This window comes from Entelurus aequoreus, linkage group LG12, assembly GCF_033978785.1.
Source record: "Entelurus aequoreus isolate RoL-2023_Sb linkage group LG12, RoL_Eaeq_v1.1, whole genome shotgun sequence".
Lineage (NCBI taxonomy): Eukaryota > Metazoa > Chordata > Actinopteri > Syngnathiformes > Syngnathidae > Entelurus > Entelurus aequoreus.
In genome coordinates this window covers 22,713,797-22,721,116 of record NC_084742.1, presented here as the reverse complement: position 1 = coordinate 22,721,116, position 7,320 = coordinate 22,713,797, and the positions used below count along the sequence as shown (strand labels likewise).

General features: G+C 39.3%; 1 long non-coding RNA gene across 1 annotated transcript; it reads right to left on the bottom strand.

Annotated features, from left to right (window-relative positions):
• Positions 1 to 5,882: 5,882 nt before the first annotated feature.
• Positions 5,883 to 7,067, bottom strand: LOC133661767 (uncharacterized). Its single transcript, XR_009827991.1, has 3 exons — positions 7,013 to 7,067; positions 6,052 to 6,109; positions 5,883 to 5,918 (listed from the first exon to the last, which is right to left on the bottom strand). It is a non-coding gene; the product is annotated as an uncharacterized LOC133661767 (long non-coding RNA).
• Between the last annotated feature and the right edge of the window lie 253 nt (positions 7,068 to 7,320).

Below are 7,320 nucleotides of genomic sequence, written 5' to 3'. Positions count from 1 at the left end.
TCTTGGTGTTAGTGCTGAAGTTTTTGTTTCTTCAAATGTTGTCACTGCAGTTGTTTTTTCAGTTGTAGCTATGGTTGTAGTTTCAGCAAGTGTTGTTACTGCAGTTGGTGTTTTTGCAAGTAATTCTGTTGTTGCGGCAATCGTTTTAACAGGTGATGTCACTTTAGTTGTAGCAACAGGTTTAGCATCGGTTGTTGTTTCAGCTTGTGTTGTCACTTCAGGTGTAGCTATGGGTGTGGTTTTAGCGGGTGTTTTCCCTGCAATTGTAGTCGCCGCATTTGTAACTGCGTTTGTTGCTGCATTTATTGTCGCCACATTTGTTGCAGCATTTGTTGTTGCTGCATTTTTTTCTGAATTAGTTGTTGTTGCATTTGTTGTCATTGCGTTTGTTGTGATTGCATTTGTTGCTGCATTTGTTGTCGCCGCGTTCGTTCCTGCATTTGTTGCTGCAATTGTTGTCCCCGCATTTGTAACTGCGTTTGTTGCTGCATTTGTTGTCCCCGCATTTGTAACTGCGTTTGTTGCTGCATTTGTTGTCGCCACATTCAACCCTGCATTTGTTGCTGCAATTGTTGTCGCTGCATTTGTTGCTGCAATTGTTGGCCCCACATGTGTAACTGCGTTTGTTGCTGCATTTGTTGTCGCCACATTCGTTGCTGCATTTGTTGTCACCACATTCGTCATCACCACATTCGTCACTGCATTTGTTGCTGCAATTGCTGTTGCTGCATTTGTTGCTGCATTTGTTGTCACTGTGTTTGTTGGTGCATTTGATGTCGCCGCATTTGTAACTGCGTTTGTTGCTGCAGTTGTTGCTGCATTTGTCATTGCTACATTTGTTGCTGCATTTGTTGTCGCTACATTTGTAAATGCGTTTGTTGCTGCATTTGTTGTCACTGCATTTGTAGCTACATTTGTAAATGCATTGGATGTCGCCGCATTTGTAACTGCGTTTGTTGCTGCAGTTGTCATTGCTGCATTTGTTGCTGCATTTGTTGTCGCTACATTTGTAAATGCGTTTGTTGGTGCATTTGATGTCGCCGCATTTGTAACTGCGTTTGTTGCTGTATTTGTCGTTGCTGCATTTGTTGTCGCTACATTTGTAAATGCGTTTGTTGCTGCATTTGTTGTCGCTGCATTTGTAACTGCATTTGTTGCTGCATTTGTTGTCGCCACATTCGTCACTGAATTTGTTACTAGAATTGTTGTTGCCAAATTTGTCGCAGCATTTGTTGCTGAATTAGTTGTTGCTGCATTTGTTGTCACTGCATTTGTTGCTGCATTTGTTGTCGCCACATTCGTCACTGCATTTGTTGCTGAATCTGTTGTCGCCGTATTTGTAACTGCGTTTGTTGCTGATTTTGACGTCGCCACATTTGTAACTGCATTTGTTGCTGAATTAGTTGTTGCTTCACTTGCTGTCACTGCATTTGTTGCCGAATTTGTGGTCGCCGCATTTGTAACTGCATTTGTTGCTGAATTAGTTGTTGCTGCACTTGTTGCTGCTTCATTTGCTGTCACTGTTGTTACTGCATTTGTTATCACTGCATTTGTTGCCGAATTTGTGGTCGCCACATTTGTAACTGCATTTGTTGCTGAATTAGTTGTTGCTGCACTTGTTGTTGCTTCATTTGCTGTCACTGTTGTCACTGCATTTGTTGCTGCATTTGTTGTCGCTGCGTTTGTTGCTACATTTGTTGTCGCCACATTCGTCACTGCATTTGTTGCTGCATTTGTTGTCGCCACATTCGTCGCTGCATTTGTTGCTGCATTTGTTGTCACTGTGTTTGTTGGTGCATTTGATGTCGCCGCATTTGTAACTGCGTTTGTTGCCGCATTTGTTGCCGAATTTGTGGTCGCCGCATTTGTTGTTGAATTAGTTGTTGCTTCATTTGCTGTCACTGCATTTTTTGTTGCCGCATTTGTTGCCGAATTTGTGGTCGCCGGATTTGTAACTGCATTTGTTGCTGAATTAGTTGTTGCTGCACTTGTTGTTGCTTCATTTTCTGTCACTGTTGTAACTGCATTTGTTGCTGAATTAGTTGTTGCTGCATTTGTTGCCGAATTTGTGGTCGCCGCATTTGTAACTGCATTTGTTGCTGCACTTGTTGTTGCTTCATTTGCTGTCAATGTTGTAACTGCATTTGTTGCTGCATTTGTTGTCACTGCATTTGTTGCTGCATTTGTTGTCGCTGTGTTTGTTGCATTTATTGTCGCCACATTCGTCACTGCATTTGTTGCTTCATTTGTTGTCGCCACATTCGTCGCTGCATTTGTTGCTGCAATTGTTGTCGCTGCATTTGTTGCTGTATTTGTTGTCACTGTGTTTGTTAGTGCTTTTGATGTCGCCGCATTTGTAACTGCGTTTGTTGCCGCATTTGTTGCCGAATTTGTGGTCGCCGCATTTGTCGCTGCATTTGTTGCTGCACTTGTTGCTGAATTAGTTGTTGCTTCATTTGCTGTCACTGCATTTTTTGTTGCCGCATTTGTTGCCGAATTTGTGGTCGCCGCATTTGTAACTGCATTTGTTGCTGAATTAGTTGTTGCTGCATTTGTTGCCGAATTTGTGGTCGCCGCATTTGTAACTGCATTTGTTGCTGAATTAGTTGTTGCTGCACTTGTTGTTGCTTCATTTGCTGTCACTGTTGTAACTGCATTTGTTGCTGCATTTGTTGTCACTGCATTTGTTGTCGCTGCGTTTGTAACTGCATTTGTTGCTGAATTGGTTGTTGCTGCACTTGTTGCTTCATTTGCTGTCACTGTTGTAACTGCATTTGTTGCTGCATTTGTTTTCACTGCATTTGTTGCTGCATTTGTTGTCGCTGCGTTTGTAACTGCATTTGTTGCTGAATTAGTTGTTGCTGCACTTGTTGTTGCTTCATTTGCTGTCACTGTTGTAACCGCATTTGTTGCTGAATTAGTTGTTGCTGCATTTGTTGTCACTGCATTTGTTGCCGAATTTGTGGTCGCCGCATTTGTAACTGCGTTTGTTGCTGCATTTGTTGCTGTATTTGTTGTTGCTGCATTTGTTGTCGCTACATTTGTAACTGCATTTGTTGTCGCCACATTCGTCACTTCATTTGTTACTGAATTTGTTACTACAATTGTTGTTGCCGAATTTGTCGCAGCATTTGTTGCTGAATTAGTTGTTGCTGCATTTGTTGTTGCTTCATTTGCTGTCACTGTTGTAACTGCATTTGTTGCTGCATTTGTTGTCACTGCATTTGTTGTCGCTGCGTTTGTTGCTGCATTTGTTGTCGCCACATTAGTCGCTGCATTTGTTGCTGCAATTGTTGTCCCCGCATTTGTAACTGTGTTTGTTGCTGCATTTGTTGTCACCACATCCGTCGCTGCATTTGTTGCTGCAATTGTTGTCGCTGCATTTGTTGCTGCATTTGTTGTCACTGTGTTTGTAGGTGCATTTGATGTCGCCGCATTTGTAACTGCGTTTGTTGCTGCATTTGTCATTGCCGCATTTGTTGCTGCATTTGTTGTCGCTACATTTGTAAATGCGTTTGTTGGTGCATTTGATGTCGCCGCATTTGTAACTGCGTTTGTTGCTGCATTTATTGCTGTATTTGTTGTTGCTGCATTTGTTGTCGCTACATTTGTAAATGGGTTTGTTGCTGCTTTTGTTGTTGCTGCATTTGTAACGGCATTTGTTGCTGCATTTGTTGTCGCCACATTCGTCACTGCATTTGTTACTGAATTTGTTACTGCAATTGTTGTTGCTGAATTTGTTGCAGCATTTGTTGCTGAATTAGTTGTTGCTGCACTTGTTGTCACTGCATTTGTTGCTGCATTTGTTGTCGCCACATTTGTCACTGCATTTGTTGCTGAATCTGTTGTCGCCTTATTTGTAACTGCGTTTGTTGCTGAATTTGACGTCGCCACATTTGTAACTGCATTTGTTGCTGAATTAGTTGTTGCTTCATTTGCTGTCACTGCATTTGTTGTTGCCGCATTTGTCACTGCATTTGTTGCTGAATTAGTTGTTGCTTCATTTGCTGTCACTGCATTTGTTGTTGCCGCATTTGTCACTGCATTTGTTGCTGAATTAGTTGTTGCTGCATTTGTTGTCACTGCATTTATTGCCGAATTTGTGGTCGCCGCATTTGTAACTGCATTTGTTACTGCATTTGTTGCTGGATTAGTTGTTGCTGCACTTGTTGTTACTTCATTTATTGTCACTGTTGTAGCTGCATTTGTTGCTGAATTAGTTGTTGCTGCAATTGTTGTCGCTGCATTTGTTGTCACTGTGTTTGTTGGTGCATTTGATGTCGCCGCATTTGTAACTGCATTTGTTGCTGCATTTGTTGCTGCATGTGTCGTTGCTGCATTTGTTGTCGCTACATTTGTAACTGTATTTGTTGCTGCATTTGTTGTCGCCATATTCGTCACTGCATTTGTTACTGAATTTGTTACTGCAATTGTTGTTGCCGAATTTGTCGCAGCATTTGTTGCTGAATTAGTTGTTGCTGCATTTGTTGTCGCTGTATTTGTTGCTGAATTAGTTGTTGCTGCATTTGTTGTCACTGCATTTGTTGCCAAATTTGTGGTCGCCGCATTTGTAACTGCATTTGTTGCTGAATTAGTTGTTGCTTCATTTGTTGCTGCTGCACTTGTTGTTGCTTCATTTGCTGTCACTGTTGTAACTGCATTTGTTGCTGAATTAGTTGTTGCTGAATTTGTTGCTGCATTTGATGCTGAATTAGTTGTTGCCGCATTTGTTGCTGAATTAGTATTTGCCGCATTTGTTGTCGCTGCATTTGTTGCTGCATTTGTTGTCGCCACATTTGTCGCTGCGTTTGTTGTTTCTGCATTCGTCACCGCATTTGTTGTTGTAGTGGGTTCTATTGTTGTTAGAATTGTTGATTCACCAACTGTTGTCGTGGCAATTCTTGCTTCAGATGTAGCAATTGTTGAGGCTGTGGTTGTACCTTCAACAGGTGTTGTCACTCCAGTTGTTGCTTTTGAGGTTGTTGCAATAGATGTTGTCACTTCAGTTGTAGGGACAGTTGTTGTTTCAGCTTGTGTTGTTACTGCAATTGTTGTTTCAACAGGTGGGGTATCAGTTGTAGTTGGTTCAGCTGTTGTTGCTACAATTGTTGTTTCAACAGGTGTTGTCACTTCAGTTGTTGTTTCAACAGGTGACACATCAATTGTAGTTGGTACAGCAGTTGTTGCTACAATTGTTGTTTTACCAGGTGTTGTCACTGCAGTTGACACTTCAGTTGTAGGTATGGTTGTAGTTTCAACAGGTGTTGTCACTCCAGTTGTTGTTTTTGAGGTTGTTGCAATAGATGTTGTCACTTCAGTTGTAGCAGCTGTTGTAGTATCAGCTTGTGTTGTCTCTGCAGTTGTTGTTTCCACAGGTGATGCATCACCTGTAGGTTCAGCTGTTGTTGCTCCAATTGTTGTTTTTACAGGTGTTTTCACTCCATCTGTTGAGTCAGTTGTAGCTATGGTGGTAGTTTTAGCTGGTGTCGTCACTGCATTTGTTGATGCTGTTGTAGCTATGGTTATAGTGGTTGCAATTGATTCCTCGGTTTTTGTGGGTTCTGTTGTTGTTTCAGTAGCTGCTTTCCTTGCAGTTGTTGCCTCAGCTATCATGGGTTCTGCTGTTGTTTCAGCAGGTGTCCTTCCTGCAGTTTTTGTCTCAGTTGTTGAGGGTTTTAGTGTTGTTGCTTCGGTTATTGTTTTACCAGCTATTGTCACTGCAGTTGGTGTGGGTTCTGTTGTGACTGCAGATGCTGCATTTGTTGTTGTGGGTTTAGTTGTTTCCGCAGCCGCTGTTACAGCAGTCGTCACAGGTTCTGCTGTTGTTTCCACTTTTGTTGTTACTGCTTTCGTTGTTGTCGTCACAGGTGTTATACTCAGTCTTGAAGTTGTTGTCAATGCAGTGGTTATCCTAAAACCTTTTATTCGTGTTACATTTTGTAAGAAAAGAAAAAAAAGGTTAGTTATTAAAACATTCAATAGCTTGAACTCCAGTATGGCAAAAGTGGTGCAGTACAGAAAAGCTGTATATAGTTAACTAGATCAGTTTACCTGTTAGGATCAGGAACCATGTCACAGCCCATCTGATGAGCATCTCGCATCAGTTTTTCTACAGAGTAAAATAAGCAACAGTAAAAAAGGTTAACATTTTTGCTAGTTTACGCAAAAACCTAAAAAATATAGATTTTGGTCAAAGTTTGACACGTGCCGAGTGACAATCCCTTTCAATTTGTTGTGAATTCAAGCATTAAGCATTAAGTTATGCTCTGTTCTTGTCAGAGTGTTCACTGCTGATTGCGGACATAATTTTTTTTTAAATTTAAACATTTGTAACATGTCTATCTTGGCGGACGTTTCTACTTTACTGCGTTATGTACAGTATCTGGAGGTATAAGAAATTAAATGTGAAATTTTATCTTTGAAAATACATACAATTGGAAATAATGTTTCATGTTAATATAAAATACAAATGTCTACAATGTTAATGAACATACATTAAAAAAAGAACATTCTGAATAACAATTAAAATACAGTTTATGAAGATGCATACAATAACAATTTGATGAATTTTTAAATGCAAATGTAAATTGACAATTCAACTACAATAAAACAGATGTATTAAAACAAAACCACAATAAAATGATATAGGAAACAAATGACAGATTAAGTAAAATAAAAACAAAACAAAATGAAAAATATTCATAAATTCATAAAGAACAATATAAGCTATTACAGTAGATTAAAGTAACATACAGTAAAAAAACAACAACAACGTATTTTCTAAAATAATTCTTCTAAGTAACAATGATATATTTGAAACAAGCCAAGTGTGTTTATAAAAAACTAAATCAAAACAAATTTTTTTAATTCAGAATTTGTTTTTGCAATGTTTGCATTTGAACCAAATTATAAATAAGATTTCTTACATTTTAAAACTTTGATGCATATAGATGTTTATTCTACAGTAAAAAAAAAAAATTACAATAAAAAATACAACTAATAATGAACTTACCAGAATAATAACAATAATAAATATATCAAATCCTTCAAAGTTAAAATGTATCTCCAGTCCCGATGTGTTTTCCTGATTCTATTCAAACTTTTTTTTAACGTATCTCCAAGCGGAGATACCTTCTTAAGTGGTGGTGCATCTTTCGAATCCTACTTATACCTCAGCCGCAAATGGCAAAAGAGGAACAAAGGAGGTGATACATTCTGATAAAATGTGGCACGACAATATTGAAGGACAAAGCCAAAATCCCTTTATAAAGGATGTCAGGCGTCTACACCCTTATTTCTTTTGTTATTGGCACATTCCAA